Consider the following 24,103-nt stretch of genomic DNA (forward strand, 5'->3'; position numbering starts at 1 on the left):
AGTAAAGTAATACTGTTAGTCAGAAAATATGGGCTCTGCACATATTTCTTGTCCTGACACAATTCACTTAGGAGCTTATTTTCACAGTTGTGGACTGAGTACTTAATGTCATACTTATGCAGGTCAGCAAGCAGACCACTTTGCTTAGTCTGTCCACAGAGGAGCTTGTGCGGGTGCTAGATGAATGCATTGGAGTTTTATTAGGCATTGTTTTGAATCCTGTGGGATTTATTAGATGCCTTTCAGTAGCTTTTCAAACAGTTGTATAGCATTCTGCAGGTGGAATTTTCCTAGGGAGATCTGAAGTACTTGACAACTGGTGAAAAAAAAAGTCCCTCCTTTTAGGTTTATACATGTGATTCCTTTAAAGAAGCTGTCTGGTGCCTTTATGCACCTCCGTCTTGTTAGCTATAAAAGAGGGGGAATGGCCAGGATATCAGAAAGGCTTGCTGATGTGAAGTGACCCTGAAGCTTATTCCAGGAAGTTTATTTTCAGAAAGTGTTGATTATTCATACTTTGAGAACCCTTTAAAGTATTTATGATTCATACCAGACACTCCTTTCAGTCATAATTGACACCCATCTCATTAAGGTGACATAAGATTAAATACATTGATGCAAGGAATGCTTTGACTTTTTAGCTGATAAAGTGCTAATTATAAGAACCACAGCCTGTCTAGTAACAGAGCTACAGATAAACATTGAAAGGTTACTATTCCAGAGGAGTTACATCGGCTAGCTCCATGGATGAAACATCTTTTCCATGGAAGAAATTGCATCCTACATGGAAGGGATTCTCTTCTGTACTGTACAAATCCTACAATTGTCTTTACCTACCCATTTCCTTTCACTCTTCCGTTCTTGCACAGAAGTTATTCTTCTCCTCATTTGGCTCCTGCTGTACTGTAAACAATTCTATCCTTTCTTTCCCCTATCGTCCTACACCCACTTTTGAACAACTATGGTTGTTAAGATTACAGTTCTCGTAAGGCTAGAGGAGAAGGAAAAAGTGTCCCTTCAGCTTCCTTTAGGGATCTTTGCTTGTTCTTTTCATTACATAAGTAATTTTTTCCAAAGGCATATTCACGTTTGTTTTAAGACCTTTCAACAGCAACACTACTTGCTATCCTACTTGGTGCTCTTCTTAACTTTTTGTTTAAAAAGGCATTGAAAGTTAGTGATTAAGTTGGGAAAAATTATTTATTCTCATTGTATACTGTGACTAAAACCTTCAGTACCTTGCACAGGGACTGATTTGTGATGAAAAGGTACAAGTGCTCCAGAATGACAGAGGCAGTGACCCTGCTCTGTTCCATCTCCTTCCTCCCTTCTCCCCAGCACTCAGGTTTTACAGACACGGCTGCTGACTCTGACGCGTCATGTACACTGCAGAGCCAGGCACGTGTGTCCTTCACAGGCAGTGTGTGGAAAATGACAGCCATCACATTATTTCAGGTGGTACAGCAGCCATCCTTTGTTGTGCCAAACTACTTTTTGCAGGCAAGAATTAGCCCTGTGTTAGACTCTGGTAGGTAGAAGGATGGATGTACATGCTCTTTGTTTTCTAATAAGTGTGTGATTCTGTATATAGTGTGTGTGTGTGGAGGGGATTTGGTTTTGTTTGTTTCTTTTAAACATGGATACGTTTGAGCTATGGAGTTCAGCTCCATAAAGTTCTAGTGTTTATTCCAGGGCTCTCACCATGTCTTATCCGGCTTTGTCAGATACATTCTCTTTGTCAGGTCTTCTACCTGGTTTATGCTTGAATACTTAACAGGTATCATCTGTGCTTAACAGAAGTATCATTTGGGAGATTGAACAGTGCACAAGGGAGAAGTGAAATGCTCACAGTGAACAGTAATTGGAAAGTACAGCAAAGGATGATTTGATAGTTATGAATGAGATTTCTTCATGAGATGCAGGGAAGGTTGCCCAGAATATCTCCTCCTACCTCCAGCAACTTTCAGTACTGTATCCTCTTTAGTGATGGTATTTATGATATGTATTTTTACTGCTTCTTAGATATCCAAACATTTCACATTTCTAAGTAATTTAGAAAATCTGCTTGAGCCCCACTTTGCATACTCCTTAATTTAAAAGTTAATAATTTGGATACTGCACTGTCATCTTGCTCAAGCTGTTTGGAAGCTGTATGATTGCCCCCTAACCAAAAAGACTATTGCACTTGCCAGAAAGGAAGTCTCTGCATATTTTGCCCTCACCAGATCCTTTTGCAGGCAATGGGTGGCATCCTGGATACTGTTTCTTCAAACTGTAAATCAGTTTAAAAGCAGAATTTCATTTTGCTGTTGCTGCCTTTCCAGCTGTTTGGAATGTAGTTGCAATGTGTGTCTGATCTGCAGGGATATCCGTAGGAAGCATGTGTTACTGATTGAACTTAATTGGACTTTCAGAGAATTTCTCCTTCATTGCAGACCAGTGGAAAGAACATTCCTTTGCCACTCTGAATTAACATTAGATGAGAATGGTTCATGTCAGAGTTACTTATCTACTGCTGCTATTCATAATAATGTTTGCTCCACTATACTTAGGCTTTTGGCTATCTTGTGGTGCTTGGAAAATCCATGCTTTTCCTTGAGCAATTCCTACTGGAATTGATTTATGTGTCTCGCTTACTGTTCTGGGCCTTTGACTCTAAATTCTAGCAAAAATCATCCAGGACTTTATTTTTTGTAGAGGTCCGAATTTTTTTGTCCTGTTTTGTTTCTATTTCCAGAGCCATTTATTTGTGTGGCTGAGGGTAGGGCATGACTTGAGTTTAAAAGCTTTTGTGCAGGTAAACAATCTGTTTGTCACATTATAGGCAACCTGTAGTCAGCATTTGCCCCTCATAAATTAATATGGGGTGGGGGTGAAACTGTATTTTCCATAACAGCACTCGCATTAGAGCCTAAGATAGACATTGGATAGGTCTGATGTAGAGTAAGGATAGGACAGAAATGGAAAATACAGCTCTGCCATTGGTAACGTGTCTCTCTTTTTTTGTTATTAGAGTTCCTTTACAGGGAGGCCAGCACATCAATTTGCGTAGAACAGGGTTACTCTTCCCACTTTACTGACAGTAAGTGAGAAATTAAGAACTGAGTGACACAGGAAGACAGAGAGTCAGGCTAGGGATGCAGGCAAAATGTGTGCTGGTGAAAGGGGCTTGAGGGTGTCAGTGGTACCACGTGATACCTGCTTGGTATGCCCAGTGGTGTTATGGCATGGCTGTGGGTTACACTGTGGTAGGGTTTAGCTGTTGACTTTTGAGGCAAACAAGGATCAGAAACTGAGGACATAGAGTGAAGAGGGGTGAGGTGTTCCTAGCCCCAGTCCTTACTTCTGGGTGCCAGGAAGCTGTGAGGCATGTTGCTTTCTGAGAGGGAGGAAGAGGTAGGAAAGTTGAAGGGCATTTTACTCCCTGTAGCAACATTGTGACAGGGAGGGAAAAAATTCTTCACTGTCTGGGGTACCAGTAAGAACATACTAACGCATGTATAAGTCTGGAGAAGGACCAGTAGGTTAGAAAATCTTAGAATCCTAGAATGGTTTGGTTGTAAGACACCATGAAGATCACCTAGTTCTGAGCCCCTTACCATGGGCAGGGACACCTTTCACTGGAGCAGTGGCACACTCGCTGTATCCATACGTGTAGGTGTCCACAGGCTGTGTCCTTGGCAAGTGCTTAAGAAGGCACCTGACTAAGTAGTAAAGGCCAAAATTCTGAGGCAAATTTCTTTGTATATGAGAACTTTTGTACTAGTCCTGCCTCTCATGTAATTCTGAATTAAACACAACATAGTAAAAGTAATATTAGAACATTCATATATATCAATCAAACTGTCATTTTTTGTGACAAGCTAGGAGAATTTAGCTATTGCAGACTTCTATGGTATTTTTAAAAGGTTTAGAACACTCTTGAAAAAAATTCAAATATAATGAGTAGAAGTTACTCTGCATAAGTTGCATGCAGAGTGTTTTCATATTTGTCTCTGTTTTAACCTTTTATGGAATCTGGTACCTTCTTGACACCAAGTGAGTCTGTGTAGGATGTATTAGATCAAAACATATTCCTGTCTCCAAATGCTAACAGCAGCACATTGTTCTCTGGATTTCAGCAGCTAAAGTAGGTGTTGCATAATTTTGGCACTGCTTCTCTTTACAGAGTGATAAACACAAATGATGTTGCCTTGGGTTTCATATAGACAAGGAGGATCTTGTCTTATAAAAGCTGATTCAAAGACAAATGGTGACTCTTAGCTTTACAAGGCTAGGCTAACAAGTTGAACGGATGGGCTAGAAATAATTGGTGGTTTCTTTTATTTTAAACTGAGAGAGCATTTTTTTTTCCTAACAGCTGCGTTAGATTATTGTATTCTATAACTCTTGCTGTTTTTTTTTTCTTTTCTAGGAGGAGTCCAGAGCATACCTGTAGAGCTGCAGCTTCTCCTTCTCTGAGCTCTGCCAAAGGTATGTAAACATATGTTATGCACTGTTTTTCTTCTCTGTGTTCGTCTAAATGGCACTATGGAAATTTCCAGAAAAGTGTCATTCAAATTTATTGGCAGGGGATGACTACTTATTGATTTTTGAATGCAGTATTTCAAACACAGTTCAGAGGTCTTCTCCAGAGAGTTGCATTGAATCCGAACTAAGCTTGAGAATTCAGGTTAATGCATACAACAGTGATCATCCTATTTGTACACTGATGCAAGTGGTGTTCAAGTTTAGGCTGCCTGATAATAGATGATAGAGGTTTCAGAGACTGAAGAACAAGAACAGAGCTATATAATAGTAGGTGGACTCTGGTTTCAAAGTGTTAATTAATGATTCACTACATAATACTCCACCTCTTGAGCAAAAAAAACATGGCATAAAGGAGGCACTGTATCCTTCCCTTCCCAAGTCTGTAAGAATGTCTGGATTTCTAGTTTGGCACTGAATCAAGACTGTACTGTTCCTCCTCAGCAGTTTGGTACCTGAAGGAGTTTTACCAGGAGAACTGCCTAACATAGAGAAAGTGGTTTCAGCAAATGTGTGACGTTTTGACCTAAAAGTAGGATAATATGGTAAATAAAAACCTGATGTTCAAAGGTTCAAAGCTGTCTTTGCTGTCTAGTTGGTTGTATAACTTGGAAGAATTGAAATAGCTTTTTTGGTGATAATTATTAACATATGATTGCAAAGTTAAGAGTAAAGAATAGTGTTTTTCTATAAATGTCACTTTAAAAGCCCATAATACAGCATGAGATTTCTTTTTTTGAACAAATGTAAAGAACCATGTAGCCTAATGATTAATATATATAAATGCAAAATTCCTAAGTAAAATTCTAATTTCTAATAAACTGTACATGTCAGCTTGACAGTGCCTGCCTAGTAACAGAAAGCAATGTATGATGAGGAACAGTGGGACTCTTTTTTGGGTTTAGTTGTGTTTTTGGGTTTTTTTCCTTCCTTTTGAACAGAGAGTGGGAAGTGGTTCCTTTGAACTATTGTGCCACATAAGCTTTGACTGCAATTTTTATTCCTCTCTGTACTTTCTAAGTATACACCACCCTCTTGTAGCTGGAACTGGTGGTGGCCTGGGTTCTCAATGAGTCATAGGCAGGGAAGGTGCAGGTTCTCTCTTTCAGTGGTACAGGAAATGTGAATATTTTTTAGCTCTGCATTTGCAATGCCAGATATTCCCTGACCCTGTGTGAACTCACCAAGGCTTTTCTGCCTCCATAGACCCCTCTTTTCAGTGTGGAAGAAAGAACTGAGAATGAGTCGGAATTAATTTCCACTAAGTTTTCCCAAGTAATTCTCAGCCACCCATGGGTTTTCCTGGAAGACTGGTATACAATAGGCCTTTGTCTCCAAATGGATTTTTAAATTATTTTTGAATCTAACTGCCTAGCTTGACCCCAATTTTAAAGGGCTTCTTAGTCCCCAAGGCTTACCAGTTCATCCTTGAAACAAACCTTTTAAAGACAGGACTCTTCTGTGAATACACAAGGCATCATAATTCGGTTCATACCAGAATGAATGCAGATTAGTCAAATCATATCTGAGTATAAACTGGTTACATTTTAAAAGAACTAGAGACAAAGCAAAACATTTATGAAAGCAGTTTTATGGTTTCTACAGAAATACATTGTTGTGAATTAGGTCTGGATTCCTTGACAAAACTAATTCACAGGTGAAGGGCACACTTTCAGCAACATGTTCAGAGTTCCTACAAGCTGTGAGCTCTGAATTGATCATGTAAGATTAATTGCTCAGTTTTCTATTCTTTTGATCATTTATTTGGGTACTCGAAACTGTCTTCTTTAGAGGCAGCATAAAACAACGAACAGATCTCCAACTTCTCTTTGTTTCAAATTACTTTGCATTAAGCACAAAGGCATTGTACCACTCGTCCAGCTTATGATGCAACAGTTAAAATTATTTGAAAATAATGTTCCTCAAACAATGAGGGCTTCACCAAAAGATTTACATTATCCTGTGAAAATCCTTTCACATGTGAGCTCTGATATTTGATGAGCTGGAAAATTCATGAAAATTATTACATCTTTAGGAGAAATACTCCTGACACCAGTTACAGCAGGTAGAGAGCTGGGGACAGATTTTTGGTGCAAGTGCTGAACATTTGCAACTGGATGGGAATTTCTCAGTCATTTAGGGGCAGATTTTCTAAAGTATTTGTGTTCTGATCTTTTTCAAAGTCTCTGTCCCTAACTCATTTGCAACAAGCAACCTTTCTCCTCCGTGCCCCTTCCTTTAGATCTGTAATAATCATCACTTGATGAATCATGCACACCTTTCCTCTCAAAGAGGTCATAATTTGCACCAAATCTGAACTCTGAAAATTGTGTTGGTTACAGGAAAATAGATGTTGACTAGTACTGAAATCTTATCATGCATAATCTTGAACATGAGAGAAAAGACAGTTATTAGCTCATCAGTCCTACTGCCATGCTGATATAGCTGTGGCCCTGCAATGTATTTTTCTACTGCTTAGTCCAGTCTCCTTTTAAAGACTGAAGTAGTGGCATATGTTTTATGCTGCAGAAGAAACTGTATAAAGTCAAACAGATTTCACTGCTACAGGACTTTTTCCTAAGAGAGTTGTCTTTTTGCTTGGACTTTCTTCTGCCAGATTTAGCTATTTTTCTTTGCTAATGCACACGTGCACTGCCACTTGGGAAAACCTTCTCAGTTCATCTCTTGGTCAAATTCTCTTTCCAGGCTAAAACATCAAGAGTACTATTATTGAAACTACATTAACAGGAAAGATAACCTTTTCCTAGGATGCAGTGTTGGAAGTGGATGCCTGGATGGGCACTAGCCAGCACTCCTCATTTCGGAGCCCCTACAAACATGCCACAACAGTGATTCTTTATATCCTTGGATTTCATGGCAACAGAGCACAAATTATTAGGATTATGGGATAAGACTTGCCATCACCAGTCTCACCATTGGGAACAACCTGATATAGAAATAACAAACCCCAAAGTTTTCCTTTCACACAAATTATGGAAATTTGTGATGTGGTTTGTCTCTGTGAGTTTTAGCATGAGACTTGATTATGTGTAGGCCTGACACTCCTGCTGTCCTTATTGCATTTTCTCCATTAGCATCGCTGTTCATTGGCCCTGAGGCCAAGACATTCATTTTCTACTTGCTTGAGCAGTTGCTGCTTGTGTGGTGTGCTTGTGCTGATGAATCACTCAGCTCCTATTTGGTGCCTGAAATAAAAACTTTGCATCTGATCTGCCACTGGGGTTTCTATTTCACAATTAATTCTATACAGGACATGATACAGTCAAGCCCACAGGAAAATCATGGCAAGACCAGTGTGAAAAGAGGACAAGACCATTCTATTCTCTTCAGCCAACATTAAGGAGAGAGCGAAGATATGAAAGATTTGTTTAAAATGTGACCTTGGAGGTCTGGAGATAGATAACATAGAGGAGATAAGGTACAGTGGCTGTAGCTGAATGCAACCTCACATCCACAGTGCTTAGCTTTCAAGCTTTATCGTGTTTCTAACATGGAAAGAGTAGATAAAGCCATTTCTGGTACTATGATGGTTTGTTAGACTTTAGCTATTGGATCTTTAGCTTTGAAACTGCAGTGTCACCAAAAAACTGCATTTTGTTTTATTCCAGAAGCTTCTGACAGTCAGCAAGGATTGTATCCAAACAGTCCACTGAGTATTAGCATGTAGCTTGTTCCAGCAAATGCATTAGTACCTATTAAACATTTACACAGCAGCATAAAGTTAGACAAGGATTCACAAACATAAATAAGACCTGTTCTTTGCACTGTAGAGTCACCAGTCTCAATCCTGCCTCGATAATAACATAGAGAACAGTTGCTTATAGGAGGAAGGGTGAGAAATGTTTGAGGGAAAAGTGATTTCTGAGACAGTGGTGACAGGAGAAAGGGATTTGCAGGTCTAGACACTAACTAATCAGAAAGTGTAAAAAGAGTGAAAATGGGAAATGAAGCCAGATAATGAATTTAGAAGGTAGTAAAGAATGGAAATGAAGTTGTTAACTGTGAGATAAGCTTGAATATGAAATGGCCAGGAATGGATAGGAGGATTTTCTCTTGCCACTTTTGAACATTCAGTTGTTGTGTTCGGTATGCCGATGTGATAGAAAGTGTCTTGCAGGTATTGAGGATGGAACAGAATAGAATAAAGCCTTTGTCTTTAAAACCATATGTATAGTTTCTTTGGTCTGTCCTGATCAAAATGCAAGTGTTCTTTTTTACCTTTTGGTCTTTGGAGCTCTACATTTTTTTTTCCTTCTCTTGCTCCTCCTGGGAAACTTATTTTATTGTTTGGTGCTTCCAGAACTCAATTTCTTTTCCCTAGGTTAATACTGAATTCTTGAGACTTTTCACAGCCTTTCCTTTTCATTTTTTTTCAGCAGTATCAAGAAATTGAAAACCAAAGAGTGGTACAGATATTTTTATCTGTTGCTTGAAATGTGTTCTATATGGGAGGTATAGGAAACAGTGCATAATAAGCTTCCAGCCAAATGGAATCTCAGTAAATCTCTAAGTCTAGTGAACTGTATAGGAAGAAAGAAATAGTGATGATGTAACAAGAGCAGGCATTGAGCAGAACTGTCTAGGGTACTGGATAGCCCAAAAGAATCCCAAACCAAAACAAAAAAAAAAAAACCCAAGAAACCATAAAAACCCACCAAGTAACAAAAAAACCACCCACCCTCAAAACCTCTCCTTTCTGCTCTTTAAAACCAAAACTGTCCAAATGGAAGTGTACATGAAGCAGTGAGATAGCTGGTGCTGAGAAAGAATTGCCATCACTTGCTACTTTCCTTCTTGCTGTCTGCTGGCAGTATTGGGAGCAGCAGGACTCCCCAGCAATTTCCACACAGCCAGGTTCATCATTAAAATGCGTACAATCTTGACCATCATCGTGGGCATAGTGAAAGACTCTGAGTATACAACCTTTAAAAACATATAGCATTAGTGTAAACTTTTGCCTGTTTATGAAATATCAAAAAGTGAAGTGACACAGCTCAAGTCCTGGAGAGAGACTCTGGGTAATGCAGAAAATGAAATGCAGCACTTTGCCTAAGGCTTTTCCGTGCCTACGCACCCATTTTGTTCCTGCAGTAAATCTGCATGTGGCATTTGGAAAGCAAAATTTTTCTTCACCCAGTGCTGCACTTAATATTCTCAGACTATTACACTTCTTTTTGCTCTCCCTCACCCCCACAGTAATTTTTAATATACAGTTATCAGAGGAGTACTAAACATTTGGCTGAATGCAACAGCTTTTATTGGAGCCCTTGTGGTATGTGGGAAATCACATGCTGGAGAGCTACTTTCCCAGAGACAGCAAATTCAGGAGTAATGCTGTCAGAAAAGGGATGTCCTGTCTCTGGCCTTTGTTCTCTGACACAGTTGCCAGTGAAGCGAGGGGGCTGCTCATGCTGTCTGCCCTGTCCCCTCTTGCCAGCTCAAGGCCATTTGTGAGGGACAGGTGCCTTGGCTGCAGGGCACACAGAAACAGCACAGCCACCAGCCACTCTCTGCTTGTGACTGAGACCAGAGCCAGGACTTGAAAGAACGGAACCCCTATTGACAAGTATTTTGTGGACTGCCCGTGGTTTAGACAAAATCTGTGTGACTTTGGTTTCTAGCTTCAGGTTTGGAGGTGCTTGGGATCTTCTGCTGATGTCTCTCTCAGCAGCTTTGGCACTGTGTGCTCAGATGCTCACCCACTCCTTGTGGCCCACCAGCCTATGGAATGTGTTTACTGCTCCTTTGGTACACTGATGACCATGTTCAGGGCTTGGGCTAAAGTGAGTAGGCCTGCTCAGAGAAACATAACATTGCAGAGGAGGGGATGGGAACACTGCAGGGGATGGGAACCCATCCTTTTCCTGCAAAACCTGAAGTGGCTGGAAGATGGAGTACCTTAAAATGGATGTTACAGTACTGGTCCAGCTGGAGTTCATTGATTTCGGTCTGATCTAAGTTAATATAAGCTTGTGAAACTGGCTTGAATTGGGCTGATATTGAAACCGATTTTTGAGAGATGAAGCAGAGTGGTGGTAATTTGTATAAATGTCGACTGCCACTGCAGGCACTGGTGCCAAGGAAAGACAGATGGAGAGTGGAAAATGTCACAGAGAAGGGGGATGGGACCTGTGAAGTACCTATGAACTTAAGATTTGTACCTGTAAATAAACCTTCAGTGGCAGCTAATAAACAGAGATGATTAGAAGGAAAAGTGGCAAGTGATACAGATATTAATCGTGCTTAACAAAATATTTCCAATAAATAAAATTTAATCCAGAAAGAAAGCCAAAAAAATGCCAAAGCCAATCATCTGAAGGTGAAATGGAAACTAAAGGCAGTGCCAAGGTTAAGGCTTATTTTTGTCTCCTGCCCGTGTATTATCATGGAGGAAAAAGCAGAGATTTGTTTTTTGCCTGCCACAGAACCGAGCTGGATGAGTCGATTAAGAGATACTTTAGAACTGGATCTGAAGGATCAAGGAGATAGATTGTTACTTCCCTTGGAAGAGGTGGGGGTGGGGGAGAAAACAGAGAGTGAAACACGTGGAAAACATCTGGTCCAAGGAGGCATTTTAGAGTTAACTTAGGCAGGAGGGAAGGAGGAGCAGCTGTGCTGTGTGCAGGGACCACCAGGGCTGCAGTGATAAACAGGAGAGAAAAGGAGGCAGAGCTAGGATAAGGCTTCAGCCAAAGCAAAGAATTAGGCAGAGGGAGGACCCATACTGCATCTTTGTGACCAAGAGACCATTCTGGTCTAGAATGAAAGTGTAAATTTGGAGTGTCTGTGGGTAGAGCACTGTCTTTGAGTTAGACTCATCCCAGGAAAAGGAGCAGAGTGCTTTCTTTAGATTTGTGCTGAAAGCAGAGTAGGTGGTAAACATACAGAACCTTTTATCAGAAATTGTGTGTCCTTCATGGAGGGGAAGATATCACCCTGTAATCAGGAGGAAAATTATCTGCCTGGAGAACATTAAGCCAGCCAAAGAGGAATGGTGCTAGATTTGGGCTTTGAGACCTTCCTCTCTTCCTTGGTAGTCAATTCAGATCTTTGTTTCTTGCTCTTTAGAAAGGCCAAGTGCATTGCTCTGGAAGTACAAGCTTACTTGTTCACAAATACCTGGTTTCTTGAAGCTGAATTGTTCTCTTGGCTTTTACTTTGTTGCACTGAACTGTAAAAGGTCTTTCAGGTTCTTCTGTGGATCTGTGGTTTCAGGACTGGTGTAAACTGATCCAGGTCCTGGCTGCTACTGAAAGAATATGGCCTTATCCCAACTTCACCCTTACTTTGTGTTGGCTCTAGTGTTGATGCGACATGATCAGGTGAACTGAGAATGAATCCAGCTGAAAACTTACCCAGCAAAGAAAAAATGGAGCCTCACAGACATGGGGAAGCTACTATATGCCTTTGTCAAACAGGAGGAATACCCAGCTGCAGCTTTCCTGGAATTGCTGATTGGTTTTTTGTATGTGACCCTGAGGCTTCTGGTGCTGATAAAAGCTTTTGCTTTATGTAAATTAGAGATCTGATAATATGTGGCATCTCCCAGGTCCTATTTTTCTGGAAAGTAAATTTTACCCCCACATACATTGCTGAAATTATGCTGTCCTTGTTTCTCTCGTTGTCTGACTTCATATCCTCTACCTGGTGCTCATAGGAGCCTGATCCAAAGCTCATTGAAATCAGTAACATGATACATGTCACCGATAGCAGACTTTGGATCAGAAGTAAATCCATTCATTATGCCTCGTGGTTGTACTGTTTATACTGCACAGCTCAGTTTCTATATCCCATGTTGTATCATTAAGGACAAAATAAAATTCATCCTATGCAGCCCATTGTCTCTATTGCCCTTGAATTTATTGCTAGTTCTTCCTATACCTAGGGGACCCCTAGAATTGATCTAATCCCTATTTTCCTTTTTTTGGATGTAGGCATCTGAAAGTGCTTGTACAATAATTAATTCCAGTACAGCTCTTTCCATGTTTGTGCTACACCGCCATTATCATAATGAGACACAAGAAATTGCAATTGTGGGATTGCTTCCTTGCAAGTTGAAAAGAACTGTCCACACATGGCCAGTTATTATACTGGATTTTGGTTGGGACTAATTTCTTTTTCCAGCCTAGGTGGGTTGGAGAAAGAAAACCAGCTAAACTTTCCATGAACCACATTAAAAGAAAGTTTCGCTTCTCTGGTGAGAAAAGCCACTCCCAAAGCAGAGTGTTTTCCGGGTGGGTGAGGGAGGGAGCCAGAAGGGAGAGGCTTCACAATCCAGTGAACAGACTGAGACTGTTGAGGTTCTGCTCAGCATCTAAGATGCTTGATCACATTGCCTCAGCCAGCCAGTTTTCCAAGTTAGGTCAATCTCAGTTTAGTTCCATAAAGTGTGTGCATTTTTTTTAATGAATTCTGAGAAATGTGAACCTTCTTTGCTCGGGGAAAGTATTAAAATATCCCATGCAACTTCAGATAAAGCCTTGCAGTTTGTGGTGACCTCAGTCAAAATGAGCCTTATCTTCCATGGTCATGTAAAGTGCAGGGCATAGACAACTTGCTGCTCTCTGTTGAAGAAGTGCTTGTTTCTTTAAATGGTAACACTGCTGAGGAATGTGTTAGTACGTTAGGCTGAAAGTGGGAATTGAGAACTTATCCAAAAGTATTGCATTTAGAATCTAGGGCTGTGTCTGATTTCTCAGGCCCATTGATTACCCTGCAGATGCTAGTTAAAGGGCAGTAGCCCTTTACCACTTTTTGGGGATTTGTGATGAGAGACCAGTCAGGATAGATGCTGTTCACCAGCAGTTTTTGGTGATCTTTTTCTCTGTAGAAACACAAACCTCTTTTTCAAGACAGACTATAGAAATGGATTGAAAAAGTAAAATGTGGCAGAATTTAGGAAGGATCCTATGGACACCTTGATTATGTCATAGAAACGTTGGTCTAAAGCCAAAGTTAATAATCTTATGTATCTTAAGTTAATAATTACAGGTATTACGAAAATCACTGTGAATTTTCCAGAGATAATAGCATCACTAGTAATACAGTGTATGCAATTCCAAAACCCAAAGCCTGAGGTTGTTGTTTTGGTGCATTTGGCCATCTAGTCCCTTTATAGTGCAACTCTCCTCTCTCTCTCAGTATTGAATTTGAATAATTGTGTATGTTTCCAGAAGGAAACAATTGGTGATGTGAATTGTATAACAAAATGTGGCAAAAGAAGATTTTCTGTTTTAATGTCAGGAATAATTGCATTATGTTTCCAGAATGAGACAGAAAGTTTTCACTTCTCAGCTTTGAAATCCCTTCCTTTCCTTGAAAAAATTGTTCTCCTTTCTTCTGTTTCCTCTTCTTTGATCTAAATAGCTTTCTTCTTTCCTTTCCTTTTAATCTCTTTGCTCCACCCAATGGAAAAGAGGGTGAAGAGAAAGCAGAATTGGGAGAAATTTACTGGTATCCCAAACTTGAATTATTACTTTAAAAAATGTATTTTTAAAATGAGACAAGGTGAAAACTCTGAGGAGCTGCACAGAAAATCTTTTTGGATTACAGTTGCTGCAAAAATTTATTGTGCTGTTTCAGCTCATAATACAGGTGTAACTCTCATGAACTGGGCCTGCTGAAGGTTATCCATTTGCACCTTCAAACATGACAGTAACTTTTCAGATCTGTAAAAACACTTGTGTTTGAAGGCTTTGTGCTAAAGTACTTGTTCAGAGGAAAATGGTATTTATTGAATGACCATTCCTCTGTAACACCTTAGGGACTTCTATCCAGCTATTGAATTATCAGAAGCCTGCTTATTTTAGGGTATTTTAATAAAGTTGCTTTATGAAGAGGAATGCCTGTGCATAGAGAAGCATCCCAGAATATGTCCCATTGGTATTGATCTCTCATTCATCTACTGAGCAGAATGTATGATTGCCCCTTGGCTATTGTTTTGATAACCAAATTCCACTGAGTTGCACCTACTGCACTTAATGCCATCAGTCATTTCCTTAATATCTTCTTATATAAGAGTGTAGTTGCAGCTAAAGGAAGATTTGCTCTAAGCCCCTCTGGATTCCTCTTGATTTACCATGCAACTTTTAATTAAAAGAGGGAAAGAAGGGGTGAGGAAGAGAGATCTCATCTGTTTTAGTCAAGTTTGAAGTAGGGAAGATAAGACTGAAGCTTGGAAATTGTAATTGTCCCAGAGTTACTTTTAATTCTGTTGGTTCTCTAGCAGTAGGTACATAATAGAGTGAAAAGGAGAAAGGGTGGACCTGACAGGCATAGGAGACTCAGACTCAAAGCTTCCTGCCACAAATGGATCAAAGATTATTGATTAAGGTCTGTGCAGGAGGAAAGACAACATCTGTTCTAGGTGTATCATGCTCTACCCTGCCGAGGAGGGGATGGCAATTACCCTTTGGGTTGGGTGAAGTGAGAGAGGGGATAGGAGTGGAAGCAAACCCTTCTTTACATTTGTGTCTGCACCGTTTTTCAGCCCATTAGCACTGGAACACTGCATTTTCCCAGGTAGACCAAAAAGTGTGATTCATTTCTGGTGACCACACATCTTGTGCAAATATAAAGATCTTGACCAGCCCACATTTTAGAAAGCAGCTTTCTCTTTGTGAAGCTCTTCTACAGCTTAAAGGATGAATCTGTCAATGATGGCATTGAAAACTCTTTTTGAACATGAAGACAAATCCTGACCAAGAGAGCAGGATCAGACAATAACTTGGATTACTAAACAAGAAGTAATGAAAATGGGCAGCGTCTGTATTTTACAATGTGGACAGAAAGTAGTAAATATTTATCTGTCCTTTCCTTCCCTTTGAAATAAACACTGAAGACTCTGCTGTCGTTCAGATAATCTGTTTCTATACTAACCCCTCTCTTTAAGGGAGACATCTATTTCCTATTACAACCATATAGAGGCCCTGAACTAAAATATTTTGCATGCCTTTGCAGGCCTCCAGGAAACATTAAACACACCGAGACAGACAAAATGCTCTGAAGCCCCTGTTTAAAATTAGAAGCAGAGAAGTGAAACAGGGTTTCTGTCTGATTTTCTCAGACTTGATATGAAAAAAATCTCAAGTAATTTTACTTATTTTGCATAAAATTATCTTGTTTCTCAGTATTTGTTCAGACAAGCCATTGTACCAGTAAGGCCAGGGGGCAGTTGCCCTTTTACCACACAATGGCCACTGAGAGTATTTTTAAAATATATCTCTTATTTTAAAAAAAGCAAACAACAAAACAGCAACCTTGATTGCCCAACCTATTTGCTAATTGCTTCTCTAAGAACAACCAGCTTACTTTACACCAAAAAATGCTATTTGATAATACATAAAAAGCACATATGTATTTAAAATAAGTTTGCTGCAGTAAGATTCCACTATCAGCATGCTTTTGTTTTTGCAACTTAGGCAAAGAGAGAGCAGAAAATAGGAGTAATAGCTGCTGAAATCATTGTGGAAAAGCTCCTGTTAGTAAATAACTTTCCCCATGAAAGTAGATAGTGGAGTAGGTATACTGGAGTGAACAGGGAACAGTCACAAGTGCAGAGGTTTGAAAGGGTGCTGCCCCTTAGAAGTAGAAAGTCACTTCAGGATGACTTTTATGGATAGTACATATCTTCTGAATTGTGGTTACCAGTCAAAATTTTCCAAAGAGTTATGCTACTCTGGGCCTTGATGTACATAGGTAGTGCCCCATCTGTGAAATGGACCTAATCATACAGACAATTTCTCATTAAGGAGTGTTGTGAAAACTAGATAAATGGGAGTATGAAAATGGCCACAGTTGTGGTTCAAAGATCCTTCTAATGTAGACTGCTGCTCTGGCAGTGGTCAGTGTCACTGGTTTAGGGGAAGGATTAATGTAGAGGGAAAATTCAAATTGTTACCATACCTGAGATATCCACACTTTCTAGTAAGTTGTGGTTGATAGCTTACCAAGCCAAAAATTCTAGGATTAGAACTGTTCTTTCATTTTTTTGAATTTCATTTTTTGAGTTTGCTCACAGAGTGGACTTCCACAAGATCATGGGCAACAAGCTCTGCGATCATTCTATGAATGATGTGAAAAATAACTTCCTTTAGTTTGTATTAAAACTTCTACCTAAATATTAGGTTTAGTGTCCCTTAGTTCTTGTTACTAGAAGGAATGAGCTGCCATTCCCAGATTAGCATTTTTGATGTATTTCATGATTGAATAGAGCACTCTCTCATCTCCCCTCTGCCAACTCTTTCTCAGACTGAAGAATCCTTGTTTATCCAGTGTCTCCTGGTCAAGCACTTGAGGAGCTTTCATTGTTCTTACCTCCTTTCTGTTCTTTATCTAGTTCTTACTTTGAGGTGCTAATCTGTAGGAGACACGCTATCAATTCTAAATGTTGCTATCAGTGAGCTCGTGTTTGTTGTTTGCCTGGGACTTCTTGTGAGAAATCATTTAAGATTAATATTATACTGTGTGAAGACTTAAGTGTTATAAAGCACACGTGTACTTGTACTAGAGCTTGCATGGTGGAGAGGGAGATCTGTTAGGGATCTGTTTTCCCCTAGTGAGATGTAATGATTTTGAAAAGGGAGAGCTCACTATCCACTGTTATTTTTATTATTAAGTGGAGCTAGAGTCACTTTCTTAAGGAGCAATGCCAGATGAAGAGTGACATTCAAAAGAAAAATTATTTTCCTTACGGAGACTCCAGAATGAAATGAGTTTACACCTATGAAAGTTCACAAAAAATTGCTTAGACATCCTGTTCCTTTCTACAGCAGCTGTTTCCACTCTGTATTTTAATGAGTGGGCTGAACTAAAGTCTTTGGGGAAGGGCTTTCCCCTCCCTCCCCCCTTTTTGGTATCCCTATGTAAAAGGCTGCACTACAGTATTACGCTCTGTGCTTCTGTTGAATGAGTAAATGCCTATGGCTGGACGGTCCAAAGGAAAGGCTGCATCATGTTCTCAGCTAGTCAAGCTCCTTAATATGCAGTATTTTAAAAATTTTCCTGAATCACTGATGTGATTTGGCTGCAAGAAGTAAGTATTTAAAACTGCAGAAAACTTAGGACCTTTCCAGTCTTGTATAAATTTTCTGCTATAAATAACTTGTGGAGTATCTGCTAGTTTTGGGAGTAGATTTTGTTTCAATTACCTAATTTTATATTTCCTGTTAACTGTTTGTGTATGTTCTGAACAATTTTTAATTTCCTTAAAGTTGCATGCTGAGATTCTTGGAGGAAAGTAACTCAAATAGTGCTGCCTATGAAGTGTAGTGGAAAGTATTGATTCCCTTTTGCTGTTTAACAAAAAGAGACTGACTTATCATTACAGATGTTATTTCCAAACTACTTTTTGAGTCCCCTACTTCTTGATTCATCTCTGCCAGCTGAATTACTTAATTTTTTTCATTCTGGTTGTATAGTTTTATTCAGAGTCCAATCAGTCCCTCTTATGTGTACTGAGAACATCTGCTTTACAAGCTTCTGTGTGCTGTCACAGTAATACAATAATTTTTCTGTCTTTTATATGATTTCTCATACGAAGCTGAACTGAGAAAATGGTGAAAGCAGCGGCACTTTTTTTTTCCCTTCTGCACTAGATTATGTTCACTGAACTCAGCAAATAGCAGAATTCCCCCTGGAGTACTGGGAAACAGCCCAAACTCACTACAGTTGCGTTTTGCTCGACTGTTCTTGTAGTAGGCTTTTCTTTTTTTTTTTTTTTCTCTTTCTCTTTTATGGTCTGCTGAAATTCTTTCTGTTGTAACTGCATTCCTGATCAATCCCATTCTCAGATAGGCATCTCTTGCCTGTTAAATTTTCCCAAATGAATATCCTGAAAAAAAAGTAGGAGATGACATGCATAAACTGCAAATTCAAGTTGAGATTTTTTTAAACTTAAACTGGAAGTAAGATGGGCTCATTTTTAACCCTGCTTAATGATTTAATTAATTTTGTGGCTTAAATTATTGTCTTCATTTAACAGAAAGTCAAGGATGACCTTAAGCCTTTGAAACTTAATTTTGGGTTTGATTCTAGATTTCTCAGTTGCACCTGGAACAATTTAGGGCCAGACTCAAACTTGATGATTTGACTCAATAATTAGTAGCACATTTCAAACATTTTGAGTGAGACCTAGGGTTAGGTTTTTCTTAGTTATTCTGGCATAAATAGGGGAGAAGTTCTTTCATTTCAAAAGTTTGAGTGTCTGTGAGCATCCAGATGCTTGGACTTTAAGGCAATCATTGTGGTTGATATCAGGGCAGGTTCTTCATTCTTGTTTTCCAATTTGGTTCTACTCCAGCAATCACCTGCTGAGATTGGCATGGCAGCCTGGACACAAGTAGCCTATGTTGTGGACAGAGCCCAGCAAGTGCTCTTGGATACTGGAGTTCTGCCACATGCTCTGGTTTAAGAAATTAAAATTGCAGCTAATCTGGATTTCACTTTGGCATAGCTCCAGGCTATGAACAGCCCCTCTGTTCTAGTTGGGAAAAGCAAGATTAAATTAAGCAGAGAGAGGTTACAGTAGATCCAGGGTCATTTAAAACCACCTTGGTTTAGATTAATTTGGGTGATAACTGAAGATAGTAACCCTGTCTCTTTCTCATGATTGACTTAAACTTTTATGCTTCCTTTAGATATTCATCCTCTTGCTTAGTAATTTATGGTCATTCTGAAAGGCTGGAGCTTTACATTATATGTTGTTGCACATAAAAGGCTCCCTGCTGCTGCTCCCAAGTGGAGTCTCACTCTGCAGCATCCGTAAGTGCTTTCCCAGTTCTCCCATCAGTGACTTGAGATGGCTGCTAATGGTCTGAGCTCAGGAGGCTGAGCAGCCCTGAATACCATGACTCAGTTTTCTGTTAAGTTTTTCCAGAATATTTTCTTGACATTTAAATGACAAAGTTTGTTATTCTGCAACTTCCTAAGGCATTCAGTTCAACAGAGGCAGCCCTTTAGAGGAAGAGCAAGAACCCAGAGTGTGGCTAATAACTTTCAAAGCACCTTGTAGAGAGCTTACTGCCTGCTCTGCAGGAGAGATTTCCATTGAAACTCCTTTGAGGTGACTGAATGGTCTCCCCTTATGTAAAATATGCTCTCTATGTGGCCATCATATGATGATTTACTGTCTTGCACTCCTATGGTCTGTGGCCAACAAGTGAGAGAAATAACTGCATGGAGGCATAACTGGGCACAGCAGCCTTGTCCAGCCTCCCGTGTGGCAGCTGAAAATGTGCTTTGGCAGTGACCTGAGGCTCACTAAGAGGAGCAAGTTTAATATCTAACTCTCTGTGTGATCTGTAGCATTTTATTTCACTTGTGTTCATTACATTTCCCTACCTATGAATGATAGCCAGTAATGATGCTTTGTTTGTCTGGATAGTCTGATAAGGTGTCTAGTTTTATAACACCTAGGACATTAGAGATAGGATTTGACTGGACTTTTAGGTAATATTGTGATAAAAAATACTGCGCTATGAAAACCTTTCAGGTAACTGCTTTATCTTTATTTATCTGTATAAAAGCATATGGTGAATTAAAGAACTGCTGAAAGCTTCATTAGAGAAGAGTCATATCTGTCACACAGAACATGTCTTTTTTTCTTCTCTTCAATCAATACAGAGAAATGAGAGATTTGTCTCTTATTTTTGATTGTAATTTCTGGTATTAGCTAAAGGGAGGGAAGCACAGATTTAAATATTGATGCCCCTTACTATGCACATGGCAGTAATGTTTAGCACATGATTATGTGTTAATGTAATTTTTAAAATTTTTTTTAGATTTCATTAAAATCTGTTGGCTCTGTATGTGGTAGGTTCCCCAGGACCAAGAGCACATAACTCAGACTGTCCCGTTTTATAAGAAATCCCAACCAGCCCTGACTTGATTAGTTTTTGAATTCCCACAGTTGTGTATTCTGAGCAACCAAGACTTCTAGGACCCACTTAATTTTCACAGAGGATAGACTCTGAAGTCTGGGGTTTTTTTGTCTATATCTCATAATTTTGCCAGGTTATGAGAAGCTTTTGGCACTCAAATCTTTGCTAATCTGTTTTGCAGCTTGTTCTCAGATACCTCTTCAGAGTTTTCATCCTCACTCAGTGCCCTGATATGTTCTGTGCCACAAAATAGAAAAAGATTTATAGACAATATTACTTGGCTATGATTTTCTACGTGATGCAGAAGAGATACTTCAAACATTTCGTGACATTAATGAATTTGTTGAAGAATAGAATGCATAGAAAGGCTGTCATTCATGAAGTAATAAAAAAGTATAGGTGCATTTTTCTTTCAATATATACTGTGTTCTTATTCTTCCCAAATTATTCATGTCACAAAGTTAGGATGGCTCGGGTGGGAGAGAAGGTGGACTTCTAAGAAGTAAAGGAATCATTAATGATGCTGCCAGAAGTCAAATGGCAGTGGGAATCACTTAGGACCTATATTTTTCTGTGTTACACTTCCTAAATTATTTTGTGACAGGACAGACAAAGGCACACTTTCTGTTTGGGATCTGTATGGCTGCAGGTAGTGGCATAGATCAGATTCCATGATGAGGGCCGTGACTTGGATTTACAGCACTAGAACTGAGACTTGGACTAACAGCATTTGAAATTGATTATTCTGGCTTGATATAGCAGTAAGTCTCTTCAATCATGATTCTGTGGTGGAATTATATAAATGTTGTCTGGAATATTCCAGGAGAGTATGAAAAATAAATGTCAAAATCTGGTTGGTTTCAGGTGGAGAGACTGAGTACTTAATACAATGAAAAATTCCAGAGCTTTTTTAGGGTATTGATTAAGATCTTAAGCATTTGACAAGGAGACCAGCAGTTTTAATTCTTTTTTTAATTGAGAAAATGAGATGCTGCTTTCTAGTACAGTGATTGCAGAAGGCTGGGAATAAAGTTTAGATTTCCTGAATTCCTTAATGAGCTCTGTGTAAGTCCCCCTGAATTATCTTCAGGGAGGAGATATTCCACTGAATTGTGATTACTTAGCAACTCTCTGAATTGGAACATCCTAAAAGGTTTGAAAGGGAGCATCATCAGAAAATATGTTTTTCTAAAGGCAGGTCTGGTAGTCTTCTAAAGTATGAAGGAAGGGAGGAAACTTATTCATTAATTCTCTTTGCACCTTCCAGTATTACCAGGGGCAGAATGTTGCCCATGGTAAATTCCACATTCTTCTGGGTAATGTCTTATCACTGTGTAAGCTTCTATGCAATGTCTCCTGTGTCCTGGATGTTTTCTTAATGTTGTGTTGGATTTTTGTTTCTTTCTGTAATGTCTGTTTCTTATAGGGAAGAGGAAGATAGCTGTAATGTTCTCCCCATAAATCGTGTGCTGTGAGAGGAGATGTGTTAGTGGTTTTCTTGTGATCCGTGACTCTTAAAAATAGCAGAACATCACTGTTTCATGCACACTAATGGGTTGTAAATAAGAAATTGTCCAAGAATAGCCATAGTTTTTGGCATGTACAAGCTTGGCAAAAAGCTTGTCTGCAGATATCACACAGCATTACTACTTTAAGTGTTGGGGTGTAGGGTTTTTTTGTTTTTGTGTAGCTGTTTGTTTGTTTGTTTTGTTGTTTTAAAAAATATCAAAATATTTCCTGCAGGTTTTGATGTGCTAATCTGTATTTGAACAGCTTTGGGGGCACATTGTGTGTTGTTAAGTTTATAGACTTGTCCAAAACCTCAGATTATGACCTCCTACACAGAAATGGGAGCACATCTATCACATTTTCAGTAGCAAGGGGAAGCATGCTGTCTCAGAGCCATTTAAAATGCTTTTATTTCATATTTGCCAAGTTCTTCTATTCTCTGTAGGTTTTAATGGCTCAGACCTCTGGAAACTCTTCCATACATGGTTAAAGTGTAACCATTGATGGCAGGGGGAGGGGGGAAGAAGGGGGAGGATGGAGGGAACAACCTACTGAGCTGATGGAATTTTAAACAAAGTTGGGTGGTTTTGTTGAGACAGAGTTTCAGCCCCAAGTCATACATATATATTCATATGCAGGGCATTTCTCAGTCATAATCATGCTGGAAGCTATAGAAATTAAGTATCCATATGGAGTGCATGCAGTGGGTTGATATCCAGCAAAGGTAGATAGCCTCAATGCTCCCTCCTTTCAGGCCCATCTTCTTAGCCAGGATCCTTTCTGGAATCCTATTTCTACAAGATTCCTTCAGCCTTTCTGCCTTTCTCCATCTTTTACACACATTATTGAAATAACTTGGTTAATATTACTGTCTTTTAATGGTGGGAACCCTTTGCATATCTATCTTGTTCTCCGCTCAAAGTACTTTGTCATGGACAGCACTTAATTTGAGTAGCTTGGTAATAGGTCATCAGCATTGGATCAAATGTTGTATACCATTTCTATTTAAAAAATATCCTTTAAAATAATTTAAAGACTTTGTGTAACTGAGCTGTCTTCCAAGCTAGAAGTGTATTGAGGGATTGATTTGATCTAGTGCTCACTAATGTCAAATGAACTGAATTGTTCTACTGTCTGTCACAAGCCTGTTGGTCATATTGGTCAAATCTGCTTGTTTTGGGTGGAATTTTCAAAAGCACACAGCAATTATGTAAACCTATTCCTATTCAAGCTGAGGGAGGCGTAATTCTTATTTCCACTAACACTCCATTACACTGCCTGGCAGGGTCAAGATACTTAAAACTAGGCTTTTTGCTCTACCACAGGAATATAAAGGGATTCCATGGAAATGCAAATCTGTGGCTGACAAATTTTCCATGACTTCAGTGGAAGTAAGATTAAACAAACAGAACCGCTTTTTAATAATTTCAGCCTTGGCTTCTGTGTTTTCCTAATATAAAAATAAGCCTAGTATCATGTACCTACTTCATTTACCTACAAATGCAACAAAGCTAATGAAATGTTTGTCCAGCTGTTTGAATATGTCCTGGGCTGCATAAGTATCCACTTGCATCATTAACTTGAACAAACATTCCCATCAGTAAAAATTTTGTATTGTATTTTATCTTGATGAGAAATATCCTAAATCCAAGTAATTCAGTTTAGTGAGATGATGTGTTGTTCACGAATTTAAGAGCCTCACATGTGGTGAGGACTTCTGCTGTGCAGGACTGTATTATTGCAGGAGAGTGTTGGGTCCGTGTTAACCATGCTGCAGGTCATGAGACTCTTGGTGGGAGCCAATTTGTTTCTGTCCCAATGCTACAAGAATCCATCAGTTGTTAATGGTATTTTGTAACAGATCCTTGCAAAAGGATATGAGGATCACTGTCTTCTAAATGTCACGTGTATTTTACAGGATGATAATGAAGCATTTTGTTGCCCCGATGAGCTGCTTTTTCTTCTCCTTTTGATATTCTAGAGCTCAAATTAATACTACTCTGTAGCTTAGGATCACATCACTTAATTTATACTACAACTGTTAGCAGGAATAAAAATAAAAACATATTTTAAGTATTATAGTTACATGAGCTGAAATAGTTGTTATATAAGCTCAGAGACTACAATAGTAAGCATTCAATTTAATTGGAACATACAAACATGTACTA

The 24,103-nt window shown here is 39.2% G+C and overlaps 1 protein-coding gene across 8 annotated transcripts in view; it reads left to right on the forward strand.

Annotated features, from left to right (window-relative positions):
• Positions 1–24,103, forward strand: part of SORBS1 (sorbin and SH3 domain containing 1) — a 161,600-nt gene that overhangs the window by 34,848 nt on the left and 102,649 nt on the right. For all 8 annotated transcript variants that reach the window (XM_059851391.1, XM_059851395.1, XM_059851392.1 and 5 more), the window contains one exon: positions 4,415–4,473. The gene's annotated coding sequence lies outside the window, so the exon portion shown is untranslated. The remainder of the gene's footprint in view (positions 1–4,414; positions 4,474–24,103) is intronic.

Source organism: Haemorhous mexicanus, chromosome 7 (genome assembly GCF_027477595.1).
Source record: "Haemorhous mexicanus isolate bHaeMex1 chromosome 7, bHaeMex1.pri, whole genome shotgun sequence".
In the NCBI taxonomy this organism is placed as follows: Eukaryota; Metazoa; Chordata; class Aves; order Passeriformes; family Fringillidae; genus Haemorhous; species Haemorhous mexicanus.